Source organism: Macaca nemestrina, chromosome 19, assembly GCF_043159975.1.
Source record: "Macaca nemestrina isolate mMacNem1 chromosome 19, mMacNem.hap1, whole genome shotgun sequence".
NCBI classification, from domain to species: Eukaryota; Metazoa; Chordata; class Mammalia; order Primates; family Cercopithecidae; genus Macaca; species Macaca nemestrina.
This window is the reverse complement of record NC_092143.1, coordinates 23,873,464-23,896,026: the sequence shown is the minus strand read 5'-3', so window position 1 is coordinate 23,896,026 and position 22,563 is coordinate 23,873,464. Positions and strand designations below refer to the sequence as shown.

The 22,563-nt window shown below is 39.3% G+C and overlaps 1 protein-coding gene across 7 annotated transcripts in view; it reads left to right on the top strand.

The window, feature by feature from the left end:
• The first annotated feature begins 338 nt into the window (after positions 1–338).
• The window catches only part of LOC105477091 (WD repeat domain 7), a 388,969-nt gene continuing 366,744 nt past the window's right edge, over positions 339–22,563 (top strand). For 2 of the 7 annotated variants that reach the window (XM_071085283.1, XM_071085280.1), the window contains exon 1: positions 339–578. The gene's annotated coding sequence lies outside the window, so the exon portion shown is untranslated. Of the gene's footprint in view, positions 579–696; positions 817–22,563 lie in introns of those variants that run through there. The other 5 variants (XM_071085284.1, XM_071085281.1, XM_071085278.1 and 2 more) reach the window with 4 other exon arrangements.

Here is a 22,563-nt window from a genome sequence, read left to right as displayed (position 1 = left end):
GTGTCTGGGTCAAGTGATGGGGGCAGAAGTGTAAACTTGCAATATCCTGGTCCCAAGAAAGACCTATGCTTGCTACTTCATCCTTCGCTCCATCTTGGTCCTCCCAACATGGGTGTTAGAGGCGAGAGGACAGCCTAGACCAGACTTCCCATAACCAAGATGGCGGCCGCGCACTCCTTGCCCACAGTTGACCTTTTCTCCTCCTTCGGTCTCCATGGTAACGCGGCCGGCTCTCTCGGCGCCGACGTAGGCCTTGCATGTAGGGAAATGGTGAGTCTTTCCCGCCCCCTCATTTTTGCGACAGTTGCAGCGAAAGTCACGGCAGTTGGGGCTCGTGTCAGCTGATTTACTGCAGCGGCGGCGGCGGCGGCGGCGGCGGCGGTGGCGGCGGTACCGGCACCTTGCAGTCTCTGTGGGAAGACGGCGGCTGAATAGCGCTTGCCGCCCCTTAGGTTATCCCAGCAGGATCTGCGCACCCCGCATCCTCCGTAGTTCCGCCCTATCCTTGTCTTCCTTGGCTGGGGCGCCCACCGGCGGTCTGATAGGCTACATCGCGGCATGAGATGAAGCTGTGACAGGTAAGGGGGCTTTCAAGCTTTTCCATAGGAAACCCCAGGGCGGGATGTGCTTGCACCTTGGAGGTCAGGGGTCGGGGTCAAAGGTCACAAGCCCACTCTAGCCGGGGGCGGTGCCAGCTGTCAGATCGCTGCGGCTGCAAGCTCTGCTCCTTGCTTCGCCTGCAGGTCGGGCCCACAACTAGGCGCCGTTACCAAGAGCGTGGGAGCCCGCCGGGGGTCTTTGTGGCTCCCTTACCTGGTGGGTGAGGTTTGCTGCTTTTGACATTTGCTTTGGTCTTGAGGTGGGATTGCCTGGCTCCCAGGCACGATCTAAACAGGATGAGGTGGTTGATGATGATCGTGGGTGGTTATTGACAGCAATTTTGGGCGATGTGTTTGCTTTTGGGGTTCATATTGTCTTTCCTTAGCTGTTGGTACTACTTTTGCCCGTGCCCAAGATACTGACACCACTGTTAGAATTTCACTTTTGAGATGCCACCTGCCAGTTCTTATCCCTTTGACCTAATACTTGTCTGAACGGATACCAGTTACTCCCGTTCACTTACTGATGGGTGCCAGCGTTCTGAAACTGTGTTTGAAGTCAGCACTACCCTACCTTTGATTCAAAAGTTGCCGTTTTATGTTTTTGACCCACTTAGTATATCTCTTTTTTAGGCAGCATTTGCTGGGTTAGATAGTCTGAAACTAGGGAAGCTACCGTTGCATCACAGACTGCATTGATATTGTTGATGCTGCTGAATTTAGGGTTCGGTCAGTGGCAGCTACAGCTTCCTCTCACTGTAATATTTGACATGAGACAAAAAAAGGCAGACTGACTCTTTCAGATGTTTACATCTTAGGATTTTATGGGCAAGGTTGCAGGAATTGCCTGTTGTGTGAAAGAAATTAACTGAGGTTTTGACATTTTGTTAAACAAAAATTTTAGTTTGACTCTGTTTCTTGCTTTATAAATAAACTTGTGGCTGTATGAAGGTCAACTTAAAAGTGAATATAATGTGTTGAAATGCCCTTATTATTACAAGGAATAAAAAACTGTCTAGTTCCATCCAGAATAACGCATATTAGTTATTATAAATTGGGAAAACGAACCTGTATAAATATAATTAATGCTTTACTATTAATGTCAATTAGGGATTATGGTAGAGAAATTCATTTATTTTACTGCCAATCCTTGTTTTAAGAGTGTTTCAGAGAATCACTTTCAGAGAAAAATGAGAGTATGCCCTTTATGTTTTCTTATTGCCACCTGTAACTAAATTTTAAAAGATCTTGGTTACTGGGTGGATCAAAGGGGCTGGGCTTGGCTTGGTTTGAATATCACTGTAAGAATTTAAATTAAATTTTAGGGGTGGTGACCCTTGTATCTTACAGTTTTCTTTTATCTTCGATATACTTTCTGTTTTGAAGTTAAAGGAAGTTGGGTGGTTTCTCCATGTAACACACTTAGCATCGAAAATCTTCGAAGTAGGTTGTTTTGTGCTTTCTTCATGAGAAAGGTAGGATGACATTTAGCTTTAGTGGTATGATGTTTGTTAGATGTATGAGTCCTTAAAGTTCATTTTGGACCTCATGTGCAGAGGATTGAGTTAATCTTACTCAATTCAATGATCACCTTTGGACCATTCAAGGCATCTCCCCTGCCTGCAGTTTTCTTTTTTTTTTTAGATGGAGTTTCGCTCTTGTTGCCCAGGCTGGAGTGCAATGGCATGGTCTCAGCTCACTGCAACCTCCCTGTCCCGGGCTCAAGCAATTCTCCTGCCTCAGCCTCCTGAGTAGCTTGGGATTACAGACATGTGCCACCAAGCCCGGCTAATTTTTGTATTTTTAGTACACATGGGGTTTCACCATGTTGGTCAGGCTGGTCTTGAACTCCTGACCTCAGGTGATCCAACAGCCTTGGCCTCCCAAAGTGCTGGGATTACAGGTGTGAGCTACCACGCCCAACCTCATTTGTTGTTTTTTATTTCTAATTCCCGCTCTTTTCTCTTGCTTATCAACCCATTTGCAACCATTCTGTATGATATGTATTATTCTGTTTGTATGTGTTATTAAATGTATATTGTTCTGGGTGCCCACATTTTTAATTTATAGAGATGATATCATGCAGGTTTTTTTGTCTCACTATTATGTTTTGAAGATCTATTGTGTTGCTGTTCTTTGCTTCCAAGTGCTACACAGTATTTCAGAATGTACATCTACTACAGTTTATGTGTCTACTCTCCTATTTGTAGATACCCATGTTATTTTCATTTTCCTACCTCTATAGATAATACCACGATAAGCATACATGTTAGACCTCTGTGATACTTTTGTTGAGTTATAGATCCATATGTGATTTATGGATCATTTGGTTTTCGTATATTTTATTGAAGCACCACCGGATGGTGTTTAGAACAAGCAGCAACGGTCTATACACCTGCAGGAAGCTTGTGAGGGTTCCTTTATCTTTGTTTCCCCACAAATGCTTGGTGTTATTCAGTGCTCCAAATTTTCCAGACTAATATATAGAAAACTAAATATCATTTTAAATTACATTTCACTGTTACTAATGAATCTGAGCATTTCTTCTTTTTTTTTTGACATGGAGTCTCACTCTTGCCAGGGTGGAGTGCAGTAGTGCGATCTCGGCTCACTACTATCTCCACCTCCTGGGTTCCAACGATTCTCCTGCCTCAGCCTCCTGAGTAGCTGCGACTACAGGCATGTGCCACCACGCCCAGCTACTTTTTGTATTTTTAGTAGAGACGGAGTTTCACTGTATTGGCCAGGATGGTCTTGATCTCTTGACCTCGTGATCTGCCTGCCTCGGCCTCCCTAAGTACTGGGATTACAGGTGTGAGCCAGCATGCCCTGCCGAATCTGAGTATTTCTTCATGTGTGTTTTATCTTTTTGAATTTTTTCTTTGTGAAATTACCTGTTCATCCCTTCATCCATTTTTATTTTGGGGTTTCAGTTCTTTCTTTTTGATTTGCGGACATTTCTTGTATTTTATAGATACTAGTCATTTAAGTATTACAAGTATATCTGTTCCTAATCTGTCATTTGTCTGTAATCTTTTTCATGATGTTCTTCATTGAACAGAAATCTTATATTTTGATATAATCAAATTAAAAGATGTTTTGGCTGTATGGTTTGTATTTTGAAGGTTTTCTTTAAGATATCTTTCCCCAGTGCTATGCCACAGAGTTACTCTGCTATGTTATATACTGCTAAATACATAGTTTTCTTTTACACTTATTGGTCTTTAATACATGCAGAATTTAACGTTTTATGTGTCACAAGTTTGTGATCCAGTTTATTTTCCATGTACTGTGCCAGTTTTCCTGGTATCTTTCTTCCCTTTTCCCATAGATAATGGTGTGACACTTACTGTGTATTAGGTGCTCATATATACTCTGAATATTGAGTCTTTTCCTTTGGTTTGTCTGTTCTTGCTCTAACAACATATTGTTTTAACTCCATGGTTTTGTACTAGTATGTTTTTTCCCCCTATATAAATAACTCTTCCCATTTATTTTGTTTTAGCTTTATTTTGATATATTATAGAGTCATAGGAAGTTGCACAAATAGTAAAGAGAGATCTGGTTTCCCCCAGTGGTTACATTTTATGCAGCTTCACCCAATTTCCTTTAATAGTTACATTTTATACTACTGTAGTACAATATCAAAACCAATAAATTGATTTTGTACAATGCCTGTATATAGTTCTGTGCCATTTTATCACCTGTGTGGATTCCTGCAACTACCTCTGCAATCAAGATACAGAGCTAGGCTGATGTAGTTGCCCACGCCTGTAGTCCCAGCATTTTGGGAGGCTGAGGTAGGCAGATTGCTTGAGCCTAGGAGTTGGAGACCAGCAACATGTCAAAATCCTGTCTCTACAAAAAAATACAAAAATTAGCCTGATGTGGTTGTGCATGCCTGTGGTCCCAGCTACTGGGGGGGCTGAAGTGGGAAAATCACCTGAGCTTGGGAAGGTTGAAGCTGGAGTGAGCTGTGATTATGCCACTGCACTGTAGCCTGGGACAGAGTAAAACCCTGCGTAAAAAAAAAAAAAAAAAAAAAAAAAAAAAAAAAAAAAGAAAGAAAGAAAAAGATACAGAACTATCCCATCACTACAAAGATTTTCTTCATGTTATCCTTTTCTAGTTCCATCCACGTCCCTTACACTCACCATCCCTTAATCAGTTTCTACCATCCCTTAATCAGTTTCTATCTCTATAATTTTGTCATTACCAGAATGCTATATAAATGGAATCCTATAGCATGTAATCTTTTGAAATTGAGATTCATCCAAATTGTTGAATGAGGCAGTTCTTGAGATTCATCAACATTGTTGAATGAGACAATTCTTGAGATGCATCCAAATTGTTGCATATATCAATAGTTTGTACTTCTTAATTGTTGAGTAGTATTCCATGTATGTATGTATCCAAGTTTAACCATTCACCTGCATATCTGGGCTGTTTTTAATTTTTGGCTGTTGCAGATAAAGCTGCTGTGCATTCTTGTACAGTGTGTGTGTGTATGTGTGTGTGTGTGTGTGTGTGTGTATGTGTGTGTATGGATTTAAATTTTCATTTTTTTCTGGGATAAATGCCCAGGGATGTGGTTACTGGATGGTATGGTAAGTGTATGTTTAGTTTTTGAAGTAACTCCCAAAGTGTTTTCTGGAGTGGTTATACCGTTTCACGTTTCTACCAGCAATGTATGAGAGATTGCATTTCTTTGCATCTTCACTAGCATTTGATATTGTCTTTTTTTTTTTTTTTTTTGTGGAGATGGAGCGTCGCTCTGTCACCCAGGCTGGAGTGCAGTGGGACACTCTTGGCTCACTGCAACCTCCACCTCCCAGATTCAAGCAATTCTCCTGCCTCAGCCACCCGAGTGGCTGGGACTACAAGCTCATGCCACCACGCCCGGCTAATTTTTTGCATTTTAGTAGAGATGGGGTTTCACCGTGTTGCCCAGGCTGGTCTTGAACTCTTGAGCTCAGGCAATCCGCCTGCCTCAGCCTCCCAAAGTGCTAGGATTACAGGCTTGAGCCACTGCGCCCGGCCACTATTTTTTTTTTTTTTTTGAGACGGAGTCTTGCTCTGTCACCCAGGCTGGAGTGCAGTGGCGCGATATCGGCTCACTGCAAACTCGCCTCCCGAGTTCATGCCATTCTCCTGCCTCAGCCTCCTGAGCAGCTGGGACTACAGGCGCCGCCACCACGCCCAGCTGTTTTTATATTTTTAGTAGAGATGGGGTTTTGCCTTGTTAGCCAGGATGGTCTCGATCTCCTGACCTTGTGATCCGCCCACCTCGGCCTCCCAAAGTGCTGGGATTACAGGCATGAGCCACCGCGCCTAGCCTTTTTTTTTTTTTTTTTTTTTTTTTAACTGTTCTTATGTGTAATGATATCTCAGGGTGTTCTTAATTTGCATTTCCCAAATAGCTAGTGATGTTAAATGTCTGCTAGAGGACTTTCTCTTATCTTTGCCCATTTTCAAAGTTGGCTCAGCTATTTGTGGATTTTTATTTGTTCCTATGTATTTTAGAGTTAGTTTGAGTTTCTAAAAACAATACCAGTAGAACTTTGACTTATAGATTTATTTTGAGGAAAAGTGATATCTTTATAATATTAGGACATTTTATCTGAGAACGTGGAATGGTCTTTCACTTATGACTTTGAGTAAAATATTTGTAGTTTATAAAAATACTGTGAATGGTATACTATTTTTAAAGTAGATTAGTGCTGATACAAGAAAATGCTGTTGATTTTCATATATTGATAATCTACTTTTGTCTTTTTGTGTTCTACTAGACAGAAATCAAAATTCATAGTGTACATCTTGAAGTAATTTTAGTGCGTGTAGAGTGAGGCCTGGAACTAGGTAGTGCCTTTATTCCTGGGTTTATCTGTTACATCTCCCTGTGACCGTTTTTTAATTTGTTGGGACTTTTTTTTGAGATGGAGTCTCACTCTGTTGCCCAAGCTGGAGTGCAGTGGTGTGATCTCAGCTCACTGCAACCTCCAACTCCCAAGTTCAAGCGTTTCTCCTGCCTCAGCCTCCCTAGTAGCTGGGATTACAGGTGCCCGCCAGGACACCTGTAATTTTTGTATTTTTAGTAGAGATGGGGTTTCACTATGTTGGCCAGGTTGGTCTCAAACTCCTGACCTCAGGTTATCCTCCCGCCTAGACCTCCCAAAGTGCTGGGATTACAGGCATGAGCCACCATGCCTGGCAATTAAATTATGGAGTTAGTGAGGTTTGCAGGTTCTATTTTCATTTTTTCCATTTAATTGATGCACCTTTTAAAGAATTAATAGTTTTACATATGTGCATGCCATTGATCATAGGCAAAATCAGCTGAGAGCTATGGATAGCTCAGTGAAATCCTGTCATCAATAAGAGGACACCTTATGTTCTCTCTGACAGATATTATGATAGTAATGTAAACTTACATTTTGAGCTCCATCCATATGGTTCATTTGTCTTGGTCTGTATCTGATACTTAAAGCTACTCTGCTGGATACAAAAGAACATAAACAATTATGTTGGAAGAAGAAATCCTATATCATGACTGCATTCAGAAAGTCCTTATGGGTCTAACAAAATTTTTACTTCCTTTCTATTAAAGAACATATGTATTATATTCATTAAGTATTTACTATTTTAAATAAAATTATTATTTTTCTTTTTTCAAAATATGTTGGTGACGTTTCATGAAATTACAGGGGTTTTTTTTTGGCTGATGATTACTTGAGTTAGTGGGAGCCATAAAATGTTGGAACAACGAATGTTAGGGCACTGGTCAGTTTAGGGGAGGGAAGATTTCTGAACTGCTAAGCGTTATTCTGTAGGCTTTTAAAAATAGAACATTTCTGGAAATACGTGACTTTGTTTTTTTTTGGTTTTGTTTTGTTTTGTTTTTGGGACAGAGTCTCACTCTGTCGCCCAGGCTAGTGTGCAGTGGTGTGATCTTGGCTCACTGTGACCTCTACCTCCCCAGTTCAAGCAATTTTTCTGCCTCAGTCTCCCAAGTAGCTGGTATTACAGGTGTGTACCATCACACCCAGCTGATTTTTGTATTTTTTAATAGAGACAGGGTTTCACCATGTTGGCCTGGCTGGTCTCGAACTACTGACCTCAAGTGATCTGCTGCCTCGGCCTCCCAAAGTACTGGAATTAGTCATAAGCCACTGTGCCCAGCCTGGAAATACATGACTTTGAAAATGCAGTCTCCCATTCAGCTTAGCAGTTGTAATTTATGACCCTCAAGCTCACTGAAGATACTCTTCTAGTTTTTTTGCACATCATGTTTCCCTCTGAATGTTGATAGTTGGTATATGTGAGTGATAACAGACTGATAGAGTGAGCCAGTTACCTTCTGTTTTCACATTCAAGTTTATTTCACATTCAAGCTATCGTCCTTAAAGGCTCTTCTTTTTTTCTAAACTTTTCAAATGCAAATAAACAGTATAAGCTTCCATTAGTTGGAACAAAAAATTCACAGGAATGAAATATCATTTCTTTTATTCAGAAAGTCCTTATGGGTCCACGGAAATCTTTTCTTCCTTTCTATTAAAGAACATATATATTATATTCATGAAGTATTTACTATTTTAAATAAAATTAGATTTTTTTTCAAAATATGTTGGTAACGTTTAATGAAATTACAGGGTTTTTTTTTGGCTGATGATTACTTGAGTTAGTGGGAGCCATAAAATGTTGGAACAACGAATGTTAGGGCATAGGTGAGTTTAGGGGAGGGAAGATTTCTGAAGTGCTAAGGGTTATTCTGTAGGCTCTTACTTTTTTATGTACTTACTTTTTTTTTTTTTTTTTTTTTTTTTGAGACAGAATCTCTCTCTGTTGCGCAGACTGGAATGCAGGGGCACGATCTTGGCTCACTGCAACCTCCGCTTCCCGGGTTCAAGCAATTCCCCTGCCTCAGTCTCTCGAGTAGCTGAGACTGCAGGTGTGCCCCACTGTGCCCAGCTAATTTTTGTATTTTTTTCTTTTTTTTAGTAGATGGGGTTTCACCATGTTGGCCAGGCTGGTCTTGAACTCCTGACCTTGTGATCTACCTGCCTCGGCCTCCCAAAGTGCTGGGATTACAGGCCCACTGTACTTACTTTTAATCCCACCATGCCCGGCCCACTGTACTTATTTTTAAGAAGCAGTGTTGTGATTAATTACTAGGCCTTAGAGACTGTAGTGGTGATTATGTCAGCTAATTTGCTTCATAGTTCCTAAGATATATTTTGCTGTGTATATGTCACGATAAACTAAAAGAGGCGGGAGTGTAGGTAAAACCGGTAGCTGGGGAAGAAACAATAATATGTTAATGGCATTTTGATTAAGGAGACTTGTATTAATTGTTGACATTATTATAGAAGAACTAATTGACAAGAAATTCCCCTTTGAAATCCAAAACATATAAAATCGAGATATACTTTAATTTGTTGATGGGTACAATTTTACTTAAGCCAACGCAAACATATTTCATTCCCTAGTTTGTTTGTTTATTCAAGTATTTGGATTCCTTCTATGTGGCAGGAATTTTAGGCACTGGGAATACAATAGAGAATAAACCAAACACAAATCTTTACCATCATAGAACATATAGCAGGAGAGGCAGATGATAAATAAATAAACATATGGTATGTTAAATGATTGTAAGTGTTTTGTTTGAGTGGCAATTTATGATGGTCAGGAAACCCTTCACTAAAAAGGTAATATTTTATAGAGATTTGAAGAGGGCGAGGGAGTGTGGGGTGGGGGACACTGTTCTGAGGTCAGATTCTGCTTGGTATCTTTGAGCAACACCAATGAATCAGGGCAGATGGAAAAGAGTAAGCAAGGGAGAGAGCAACCACCTCACTCATATAGGAAGGGCAGTTGTATGTAGAGTTGGTTTTTGCTCTGTGTGAGACAGGAAGCCATTGGAAGATTTTGAGATGTGATCACAGCATGATTTTTTTTTTTTTTAAACAGTATTACTCTATATGCTGTGTTGAGATTGCAGGGGACCAAAGATGGAAACAGTGAGACCAGATAGAGGGCTGTTGTGTTATCCCTGCTGGAAGATGCTGATTTGAGAACAGGGCGGTTGTAGTGAAAATGTTAAGATGTTGCAGGATTCTGGATATGATTTGAAGGTATAGCCAGTGGAGTTTACTGATGGATTGGGATATGGAATGTGTATGTGTGAGAGAGTAATAGAGTAACTAAAGATGATTCTAGGATTTTGGTCTGTGTAGCTATGAAACTGGAGTTGCCAATAACTGAGATGGGTAGACTGGGAGGGGCACGATTGAGGAATGATCAGGGACTCACTTTTGGACATGCCAAGTTTGAGAAACTTACTAGCTATCCAAAAGGTGATATTGAGTAGGCAGCTGGACATACAGATTTGAATTTCAGAAAAGCGTCTCACACAATAAATTGGGGAACTGTCAGTGTGTACAGGTTGAGTATCTCTAATCTGCAGTCCAAAATGCTCTAAAATCTAAAACTCTTGAGCATAAACATGACACTCCAAAGAAATGCTCCTTGGAGCATTTTGGATTTTGGATTTTTCAGATTAGAGATGCTCAGCCTGTAAGTATAATACAAATATCCCCAAATCTGAAAAAGTTCCAAACTCTAAAATACTTCTGATTCCAAGCATTTCAGATAAGGGATACTTGACCTGTAGATGGTATTTAAAGCAATAAGGCTTGATGAGATCATTGAGAGAGTGAGTGTTGCCAGAGAAGAGAAGTCTAAGGACTAAGTTCTGGGAATGCCAACATTTAAAGGTAAAAAGAAAAAAAAGAAAGAAAGAAAGAAAAGAGACTGAAGCGAGAGAAGAAGAAAGAAAGTCAGGAAAAGATGAAGACTTTGAGGCCAGGTAAAGAAGTATTTATTTCAAGGACGGAATATGAACTATGTCAAATATTGTTATTAGGTCAAGTAAGATAAGGATTAGAACTTGGTAATGGATTTAACAGTGGGGAGGTCATTGGTGACTGTGTCAAGGGCAGTTTTTTTTTTTTGTGACAGGCAGAGCAGGAGGAGGGTAATGTTACAAATGAGAAGTTTAACTTGAGACATCACATATTTCCTCAGAGTTTGAAATGGAAATGGAGAGCTGGGCTCCGCTCTAGTCAGTGTGACTTTCATACCTTCACAGTTGCCCATCTTATTTTAGTGATTCCAAGACTAATGTGATAATTCAGCTTCCAGTTTGGGGAAGCATGTTTGTTTCTTCTTTTTCTGTTTAATTCAATTTATATACAATGAGAAAGTTCAGTGCTCAGTTTAGACTTTTGATGGCAACGTAAGGGAAGAAATTGAAATGACTGGAGATGCAAATGCGATTAGAGGTGGGTGGCAGGAGAAAGTTGAAGTTGATTCAACCAAATGGAATTTCCTTTAAAAAGTAAGGTCTTGGTGGGCATAATGGGCTTTTAGCTTAATCGGTAACTCTTGAAATTGATGTAGGTTGGTGATGGATAGAGCATAACAGAAGAGTTCAGTCATTGTAATAGCACCTGCAGAAATTTAAAACATGACTTACAGGACTCAAAATCTATGAATCACATTTAAAATGTGATTTATTTTTGACCAGATAGCTCTGCAGTTCTTCAAAATCTGTCTCTCATGCACTCAGGGCTGTTTAGCAATAAGAAATAAGTGTAGTCTCCTGTTGCCATCTGCTCATTCCACATGTTCCTTTGAAACTGAACACTGGAACTTCCTTTAACCAAGTAGTCCTAAAGTGTCAGGCTCATTGAGAGTAGTACAGTATATTTCTTAACCACCCAAATAAGAAAGTATAATTTTGTCAACTGCTTAAGTGTTCAGAAGGTTGTGTCCCTTACAGCTCTTAAATTCTGGAAACACTTTGTTATAAGGAAGCAGCTGAGTAGTTTCTTTAGTGTGTTTTTATGACCTAGCTGTTTCATTGTAGTATAATAAACAGAGTCTTCATTATCTGCTTCAGGTTTGTTTTCCAAGTCTTCAATCGATTGGTGGTAAATCCACAAGCACACGAAAAAAAAAAACCAAAAAACAAAAAACAACAGCAACAACAAAAAAAACCCATCATCTTAATGATCACATCCTCATCACATCATACTGTGATCTTGACTTGGGTACACTCTTTTGGCAAATGACATAGGAATGTTCTCTGAGAATTCGAATAAACCTTTATAAACTACTTCTTTCACTGCAGCTGTGGCAAATACATTTAGCTGTTTAGGGTTTAGTACTTGCTTCTCATATTCCCCATTGGTAGGTGGGTAGCTAAGGCCTATGCCAGTTCATGTGTGTCCATTCTCATGAGAGAAAATTTGAGTTTGTTTTTGTCTGCAAGTCACAGGGGGCCTGCCTGGGACACAAGAAGTACACAGACTGAGAACATATTGACTATCCTGTGAAAACACCCTGTTGCTAGGACAGAAATACGTCTTGCTTTTGCATTTGAGAGCTAGACAAACAGTGTGGAGGAATTAACATTGATCTGATACTAGTTTGTATATAATCTTAACTGTTTTATAGCTTTTAGAAATCATGTGTGCTACCAGTATTACATGGGATAGTGTGGAACAGGATGGTCTTATCAGAATATTGCCCCATAGGTCATTGATAGTTCAAAAGGAAAAACAAAAACAGTAGCAGTGAAAGTAATCTGGTAGTCACCACCTGAATCAAATGGTCAAAGGTAACATTGTTGCTCATAGGACAATGTGATGTTATATGCTTCTTGAGGTGATGCAGTGTGAAGTGTACATCACCAGCTATCGAGTATTCTTGCCAACAATGTTCACTTGAGGCAAACGTTGTTAGATCCAATTTTGTTTGTAGTAAAAACAGGTGATGGAGGCACAGATTAAATGATATCATTAAAAAAATCAGAAAAATCTTCAGATGTGGAACATTCTACAAACAACTGTTTTTTTTTTAAATTAGTATTAAAAAAAATAAGGTGGGATTATTCTAGAACTAAAGAGACCTGACAGCTTTTTTAGCCTGTTCAGGCTGCCATACAAAATACCACAAACTGAGTGGCTTAAACAACAGCATTTTATTTTCCCACAGTTCTGGAGGCTAGAAGTGCCCCAGATCAAGGTCAGAAGGTTTATTTTCTGTGAGGGCTCTCTTCCTGGCTTGCAGATGGCTGCCCTCTCACCATGTCCTCACAGTGGTGGAGAGGGAGAGAGCTTTTGTATCTCTTCTCCTTCTTACAAGGACACCAGCCCTATCACAGTAGAGTCCTGCTCTTATGACTACATTAAACCTTTATCACTTGTTCTCACAGGCCTTACCTCCAAATACACAAATGCAATGGGGGTTAGGGCTTCAACATATGCATTTTGGGAGGACGTATCATTCAGTCCATAACAGCAACCAAATGCAGTGTGTAAAACTTTATTTTGTTTATAGATTTGCGGGGAAAACGTTATAAAAAGCATTTTGTAGATGATTGAAGTAATTTGAATGTGGACTAGTTTGTAGATGCTATTAGAGAATGATTATGGTGTTGATAATAGTGAGTGTGATAATGGCATTGTGTTTATGACGGAGAATGCCCTTATTTTTAAGTTCTGTCTTTAAAAGCATTTAGGGGTGAGTCATCATATGTATATGTTACTTTCGAATGGTTCTACACACACAAAATACATACACATATAGATGCACAGCACAGACTTTTCAAAAGCACACACATATACGCACAGCATATATACACCACATATATATACAGCACATATACATGCATATATATGCACAGCACATATGTAGATATACCACATTGCCAAAGGAAATGTGACAGGATATTATTTTTTGAGTGATTGTTATATTCTTCTTTGAACTTTTGTATATTTGAAATTTTTCATAATAAAAATTTGGGAGGAATCACAAAGAGAAAGGTAATTTCATTTAGTAATTTTTAAAGGCACATCAAATTAAAAAAAAACAAACCAACATGAGGTAACAAGGTTAAGTCTTTGGAATTTTTCTTAGGGCTTTCTAGGCCTCCATGTGTCTGGGTAGAAGAAAGCTGAGAAAACTGGAAGAAGATAATGGGGACAGTCTGCTGTACCAGAAAAAAAGAGAGCGTATTGCAAAAAATCAGCAACGTCACACTAGCAGTTATAGAATACATATAAGATAACTGGACTTAGGAAGAATAGATATCAACAATCGATTAATGTCAAAGCATCCTCTTTCCTCACTTCTCTTGTAAGGCATTGCTTGTCTCTGCAATATGGGAGAGCTCTGCCCTGGAGTGTCATTTTAGAAGGATTGTTGACCCCTTCATGTAGTGGGAGATCTTGAGTGTCCTTAAATTACGTCTTTTTGAGGGCCCAGACTAGAGTACATGAGAAAATGGAAGCACCAAGTTAAAGACCACAGATTTCAAAATGCTAATTTTAATGAGAGGGAGAGAGATTGTTAGGGTTTCAAGTAGAGGCCAGTGAAAGTATTTGGATAAAAATAAAAAAATGTAGACATGTTTGAAGGGCAAAGGTTAACTTATAAAATAGATTGAAATGGTAGACGGTGAGAACATAATTAAAGGAGGAAGATTTTCGCAGAGTTCAGGAGGATTTTTTTTTTTTTTTAAAGAGACATTTTTCCTCAAAAGAGTTAAATTTAGGTTGTGTGTGAAACCCTTAATACAGCCCTTGGCACATAGTGAGGGCTTAATAAATGCTAGTTATTGTTATTCTCTGTTTATTCATTCCATAAATACATATTGACCAGTAGTAAAAGCCAGCGTTTTAGGTGCAGATATGCAGTTTACTTGATAATGCTTAGATAACAAGGGTGCTAGATTTACAGATTTTATCCTTGAGAAACATAGGCTGTACAAATGAATGAGTGTTATGCATCAAGCATTTGTAAGGTGTAGTGAAAATAGGAGTAGCAGGAGTAGTAAATCATGTGGCTTAGGACAGGGCACTCACAGTGGAAGGGAGCTAGCATTTGAAAAGGTTATAGGCTAAAGATAAATACTTGTTAAAGTTAAATGTATTTTCAAAATCCCATGTTGTGTGCATATGTACAACTTTAAAACAAAAGAACTTGGTGTGACTGAGCACGGTGGCTCATGGCTGTAATCCCTGCACTTCGGGAGGCTGAGGCAGGTGGATTACCTAAGGTCAGGAGTTTGAGATCAGCCTGGCCAACATGGCAAAACCCCGTCTCTGCTAAAAATACAAAAATTAGTTGCGACTAGTAGCGGGTGCCTGTAATCCCAGCTACCCAGGAGGCTGAGGCAGGAGAATCCCTTGAATCTGGGAGGCAGAGGTTGCAGTGAGCCGAGATCGCACCACTGCACTCCAGCCTTTTTTTTTGACAAGAGTGAAACTCCATCTCAAAAAAAAAAAAAAAAAAAAAAAAAAGAAGAAGAAGAAGAAAAACTTGGTGTAGGTGTATCTAGGCCACTTTATTTAACTATATTGTAATGAAAAACACAATGGTGGGGCAAAAAAAAAAAGACCCAGGAATTTGTCTTGAGAATTAGGAATTCCACTCAGCCCAGTCTCCTCTTCCTATTCTTCCTCTTGAAAGGCAGTCATTATTACTGATTTTTTTTTGTTCAATATCATTCCAGAATTATTCAAAGTGTGTGTGTACCCACTGTATATTTTGGTGTTTGTTTTATTTCTCATACTGCAGTGTTCCATTGTAAAGCTTTATCATAATTTATTTAACTAATCCGTTATTTGTGGACACTGAAGTTCTTTCCAGGTACCCTTTAAAAAATTATAGACATTTTCAAACATATAAAAGTAGAAAGAACAGTATAATGCACATTCTTGCACTAAAAAGACCTTCAATACTTACTTTCACAGTTTGAGTTCCCTGGCGAGCAGACTCTGAGATGGAGACTCAGGCTTATTAGGGAGTACTCTTGGGATCAACACCCAGGGAAAGGAAATAGCCTTGGCCCCAGGTTAAAGTTTGGTTGTGATGAGTCTCAGAGGAGTCTCAGTTGACCCTGGGGGAAGTTCTGAAGATGGGATGACCCTTCAGAGATATCCTGAATTGTGAGGGGGTCTGGCCTTTATATTTCCATATTGATCCATCACTGGATGTGAGCTGTCCCATGGGAAGGGTACATGAGCTTGGATAAGCCATCTCTCTTGGGCTGAGACAATCCTTAGTGGTGCTAATAACCTGAGCCTGTCTGCGGGGAACTCTCTCAGCAGTTAAGTCCTTTTTTCCCGAAGGAAGATTTGGGCACATAGCATCCATCATACTTATGATACTATTTCATCTTCATTCCTTCTTTTTTCTTTTTGAGGCGCAGTTTCACTCTTATTGCCCAGGCTGGAGTGCAATGGCACGATCTCGGCTCACTGCAACCTCCACCTCCCAGGTTCAAGCAATTCTCCTGCCTCAGCCTCCCTAGTAGCTGGGATTACAGGCATGCCCCACCATGCCCGGCTAATTTTTTATTTTTGATAGAAATGAGGTTTCTCCATGTTGGTCAGGCTGATCTCAAACTCCCAACCTCAGGTGATCCGCCCACCTCAGCCTCCCAAAGTGCAGGAATTACGGGCGTCAGCCACCGTGCCCGGCCTCACCTTCATTCCTTCTAATGCTTCTGATGCCCATATTCTCTTCCCTCTCCCAGAGCCACTAATGGCAGACATCACATGATTTTATCTGTGAACACTGCAGTACTATTTATCTTCTAATGAGTACTATGTTTTGGCAAAATCTTGATTAACCAGAATGCCTGGATAATGAAGCTTTCTGATAAATGGAATTTTGTGGTAAATGAAGACAATATAGGATAGTGAAAAGTGTTTCATTAGGACCCAGGAGATCTGTGTTTGCCTTTGAGCTCTGAGATCAATTTGCTGTGTGATCTGGAGAGAGTTGCTAACAGACCTAAATATCCACCCAAACATAAAATCCCCAGGATGGTAAGCAGCTATACTCTCTCCATTCTAGATTGGGAAACCAGGCTATTTTTTTTTTTTTTGTCAATTCTAAAAGCCTTTCTTTTTTAAACGCTTAAATATAAAAAATAAAAGCAGAACAGCAGGAGACAGAGTACTATTTCATAAACTTTTAAAGTGGCTTGGTTTGGCAAAAGCTCATTGCCTTTTTACCATTCACATAGAACAGTTTTTGTTGAGGTCTCTGGTATCATTTTATGAAAATACTTTCTGAGTTACCGTTTTTTAGAGACCAGATTCCTCTTTAGCATCATTGCTCTCACTTTCCTTCCTCCGCCTCACTATTCTTCCCTCCTACCTCTTTCCTTACCACCCAGTTTGGAAAGCAATAGTCTTCTTGCCTGTGACCTTACGTGTTTCACCAACCCCCATGACTTATTGTTCTTCCTCTGTAATATCTGCTGTTTTTCTTTTAGTACTCTAATTTTAGCTAAGCTTCTTAGCACCCAGACTTATTGCAGTATCATCACTATTTGTTTTCCCCCTCTTTAGTTGTTTCTCTGTGTTAATCCAGCCTTCATACTATCTCAAAAAGTTTGAACATGTTGCTTCTCTGTGTAGATATCTGCTTTTGGACCATTAAGTCTCTTTACAATGTGGCCCAACTGAAGATCAGTGTGGAACCTTGTATTTTCTCTCATCCCCAAACCTAGGGTTAATAAATTACAGTTAAGCATACAATAATGTATCTTCCATGTTGGAATCTAAGTTATCGATACTTCCCTAGGCATCAGTATTGTAATATTAATGCCCATCCTTTACTTAGAAAGCTTTCAGTATTTAAAACTGCTTTTTCTTTTCTTTTATCCTCAAAGTACCTTTGTGCAAAACTTGTATCAGAATCCATGTTGCATCCTGATCACCTTGGTGTGTTGAATATCAAGTCTTATCTATTACATCTTTAAAGTAGCTCTCATGTTAGTATTATTAGTACTATTTTCACCACACATACCCTTCACCATTTGTTTATTAAAGATGTCCTATGTGGTAGATGCCGTGCTAAGCATCATTTGGTAGTGAGTACACAGAGTGTGTATCTTGTAACCAGGGAGCTTGAAAGAGTAGTGGTGGAGAGTGCTGTTAACAGACGCCCCAGAAATAAGTAATGAGAGATCGTGATAAATTTAGGCACCACCATTTCTCTCCTACAGAACTTCAATAGCCTCATTGGTCTTCAGGTCCTCAGTTTTATCCCTCTCTATTATATCACAGCTAGAGTATCTTTCTGAAAAGCAATGTCAGATTTAAAACACTTTACCTGCTTCCTTTTGCTGTCAAATTAAAGTCCAAACTCTTGAAAATGTCTTACCAAGAAGCCCCTTGTGATCTGATGCCTGTTGGCAGTTGGTTGTTTTTTCACCATTCTGCCTTTTTACTCTAAATGTCAGCCCTACTATTTACTGTTCAGAAAGAACTGAGATTATAATTATACCTCTGGCCCTTTGAACATGTGATTACCTGAGCCTATTCCGGTTAATTCCTACTCATTCTAGTCATCATTTCTTCTAGGAATCCTTGGACACATTGAAGTCTAGGTTAGGGAATCTGTCTTTTGTCTCTGACTTGAGACTTCTCTCATGCTCTGTGGTAATTGTTTACATGTATGTAAGCCCCACTGGATAGTTGAATTGTCTATTTTATTAATTGTTGTAATACCTATACCTACCATGGTATTGACATGAACTGGAAACCTGAGAAATGCTGCTCTAAAATGTTTACTAATTATTAGGAGTTTGAAATTTTATTTGAAAGCCATTTTAATTTTGGGATGGAAGTTGGTAGTATTATTTCTAATAAAGTACTACAGAACTAAATTGTCATATTTGCATTGCACAGTTGCACAATTTGAATTGTGTTTGGCAAGCATACACAGTAATACTTTTATACTTTGGCAGAAAGTCAATGAAAGGTATTAACCCGTTGGAAAGTACAACCTTATTGAATATTAAGCGCTGAAAGAAACTTGTAGATGTGTAAGCAGAATGTGAAGAAGTAGCAAAATCTGTGTGTGTATTTTTTAAAAAATAATCTTTACTGAGCATCTGCCATGTGCTAGGTATGGTACTAGTTGCATTACATATATGGCCTCTTGATCTTTATGACATCTTTCTGAGAGGAGGAGAATATTGTTATCTGTCTTTTACAGATGGGGAAACTGAGACCTCTAGATAACTTTGTCAAGATCACATAGAAGGGCCAGGATTTGAATATAGGTCTTCTGATTGTAGGCCTACTGTTCTTTCAGTTATTATTTTTGTTGCTCTTGTTGACTGGAGTACAGCATTTTAAATTATTTCTATACAGAGTGGAGAAATAGGTGAAATTAGGGGAAATAAAGCAATACCTGAAATTAATCAAAAGAGATGACTGAAATTTTATCTCTAAGATGCCTGTTTCCTTATGATTTGATTTGTTGACTTAGAAATGATTCAGTATTAATTTTAATAACTTGGTGAGAAAAGTAAGCCTCAGAAATGAGTATCATCAAAGACTGCATAGTGACAAAGTGAGAAGTAGAATCTAGAACTACTGATATTTGTTGACTCCAGAGCTTTATCTTTTAAACATTTCAATTGAATGAACAGTCTCTAAATGTAACTTAAGCCAGATTTTGATACGAACATAAATGAAAACTCAATGTTCCTAATATTATTTTGTTTTTAGAAGCATCTAGTCTAAGAACATATCAATTTGTAAGATCATGTTGAAATTTGAAAGCATATGCCCTCAATGTATTAGTTGCAAAATCTGAATATATTATATATATAATATTTTAGAGAAATAGTAAGGTAATTTTATTTTAGAGTTTCTATTAATACCATAACAGATTATTCTAGTCATTTGTTCAATCACTTTTGCTTTTGGCATTTTCCATAAAAATAGAATTTTTTTTATCCCAATAAATCCTGTCCTGTGACTTGCTTAATTCCACTTAATATAAAGCTTTTTGGAACGTATTTAACTTTTTTGCTACAATAGGTGATAATGTTGGCAACGTTAAGCATGGATTATTAACTAACACATAGGCTGGTTGAATGGTGATGACTGAAAAACTGCATGCTCTGGATTTACATTGCCCTTTTTTCCCCTTAAAAAACTTCCTTGTGTTGGCAGTTTAGTGTGTCTTGGCTCATCCGTTATTCATTTTAAAGAAATTCAAACTTAGATTCCTGTGATCTACCTGATTAAATGGTTAGGTCCTGGCTAATTTGCCCATTTTTGTTTTGTTTTGTTTTGTTTTTGTTTTGATCCATTGCTTAGAACTAGGTTTATGTGGTTGCCAATTTGCTGGTAGTCTTTCCTAGAAGCATTTGATTGGCATACACTGTTCTATCATCATAAGCCATGTTATCCTCTATTTCACATTATTTCATTAGTGCTTCTGGTGGCTTTTCTAAAGTTTCATTTTTATTAGGTTTTTGAGGTATTAGAAAAAAAAAGTTTTGCGGCATTTAGTACCCTATATTCCATAGTCCTGAGCCTGTTTACATTCTCTTTAAGCCAGGGAGTATGTACTGAGTACAAGTTGCCAAGCAGCTAGAGAAATGGTGTTCTTTCCAGATCTCAGCATGTTGTATTCAGTGTTTAGCACTTATTTACTTGAGATAAATCTTTGGTGATATAATTTATTATTTTATTTTATTTTTGAGATGAAGTGTCGCTCTGTCGCCAGGCTGGAGTGCAGTGGCACGATCTCAGCTCACTGCAACCTCTGCCTTCGGGATTCAAGCGATTCTCCTGCCTTAACCTCCCAATTAGCTGGGACTACAGGTGCCTACCACCATGCCCGGCTAATTTTTGTATTTTTAGCAGAGACGGGGTTTCACCATGTTGGCCAGGATGGTTTCAATTTCTTGACCTCATGATCCACCTGCCCCAGCCTCACCAAGTATTGGGATTACAGGCGTGAGCCACCACGCCCAGCTAGTGATGTAAGTTAAAACTGAGTGTTGTCACCATGGAAAATTAACTCCTTCCAGATTCTCTTTTTTGAGAAAGTCACCGTTGAATATATCATTCAGCCAGGAATATGATATTCCAAATTTATTAAAATTGGTTCTGTGCTTATTTTTCTTTCTTTTTTTTTTTTTTTGAGACAGGGTCTCGCTCGGTTACCCAGGCTGGAGTGCAGTGGCACAATCTTGGCACACTGTAGCCTCCACCTCCTGGGCTCAGATGATGAGTCTTCCACCTCAGCCTCCCAAGTAACTGGGACTGCAGGAGTGCACCACCATGCCTGGCTAATTTTTGTATTTTTTGTAGAGATGGCTGGTCTTGAACTCCAGAGCTCAAGCAATCCACCTGTCTCTACCTCCCCTCCTGCTCGGATTCCAGGCGTGCACCACCAAACCCAGCCTAGTTTTATTTTCTAATGTCACATAGGAATATGGAAATAATTGTTAGTGTCATGGTAGTTTATGAAACCGTCATGACACAAATAGGGTTTTACTAACAAGACGTGGACTTCTGATATTTTCTTTAAATGTATACCCCTTGTAGCAAAAGAGATGAAGTTTTTGGGGAAGCAAAGGGTTGAAAATTATTGCTTCTAACAACAAAAAAGATGTAATATAGATTTTTTTTAGTAAGCATTCCAGTGTCATTCAGTTTTTTACTTGCCTCATTTTCTCTTTCTTTCTTTCTCTCTCTCTTTCTTCCTTCCTTCCTTCCTTCCTTCCTTCCTTCCTTCCTTCCTTCCTTCCTTCCTTCCTTCCTTCCTTCCTTCCTTTCTTCCCTTTCTTCCCTTTCTTCCCTTTCTTTCCTTTCTTTCCTTTCTTTCTTTTCTTTCTTTTTCTTTCTTTCTTTCTTGACAGAATCTCACTCTGTTGCCCAGGCTGGAGTGCAGTGGCATGATCTTGGCTCACTGCAACCTCTGCCTCCTGGGTTCAAGCAATTCTCCTGCCTCAGCCTTCCGAGTAGCTGGGATTTCAGGCATGTGTCACCATGCCTGGCTAATTTGTGTATTTTCACTAGAAATGGGGTTTCACCAAGTTGGCCAGTCTGGTCTTGTACTCTTGACCTCAAGTGATCTGCCGACCTTGGCCTCCCGAGGTGCTGGGATTACAGATGTGAGCCACTGCACCTGGCCATTGCCTCATTTTATCTTTAATGATTATACCTTTTGATTGGCCATCTCTCAGGCTGTAGGTGACCCCTAGTATCTAATGAGATCTATCAGAGTCCTCTCTTCTATGCAGCTTTCTTTGACTATTCCAGTCTTCTTTTTCTAACTTCTCTGAACTCCTATTATCTAGTTTTTAACCACAATTTTTAACCCCTAAATATTGTTTTGCCAATTAGATATTAATTTTGTTATATTAAGGAATACTTCCTCAAATGTGCTCTCCTGCAAGAGGTGCACTCCAGTATGCTCTGGTTAATTGATTAGTATCTCAAATTTAAATCCCTTCACCAGAAACTACATTTTTTTCTTTAATGGAGAAATGAGTTTATGAAGACATTCTTTTCTTCCCTCAAGGTTCAGAGTTTACAACAAAAGACATTCATGACCTTCAGGCATAACAGGTTTGGAGTAAGTGTGGTTGAATGGGTTTCTCACCGAGCAAATTTTTTTTGAGACAAAGCTTCATACTTGTTGCCCAGGCTGAAGTGCAATGGTGCAATCTTGGCTCACTGCAACCTCTTCCTCCCGGGTTCAAGCCTCCCAGATAGCTGGGATTACAGGCACCCGCCACCATGTCCGGCTAATTTTTGTATTTTTAGTAGAGATGGGGTTTCACCATGTTGGCCAGGCTGGTCTTGAACTCCTGACTCAGGTGATCCACCCACCCTGGCCTCCCAAAGTGCTGGGATTACAGGCATGAACCACTGTGCCCGGCCCTGAACAAAGTTTTGAAAATGTTTAGCACAGTGTGAAACAGGACTGAGTTTTTCTTTGGCATTGCTATTTATTACTGTTTTGGAGACCTCATTTGTCATCAGTAGCCTAGCAGAGTGAGAAAGACCACAGGTTCTGAAGTCAGGCTGCCTGGGTTCTGATCTGGGCTCCATCACTTGTCACTTTGTGC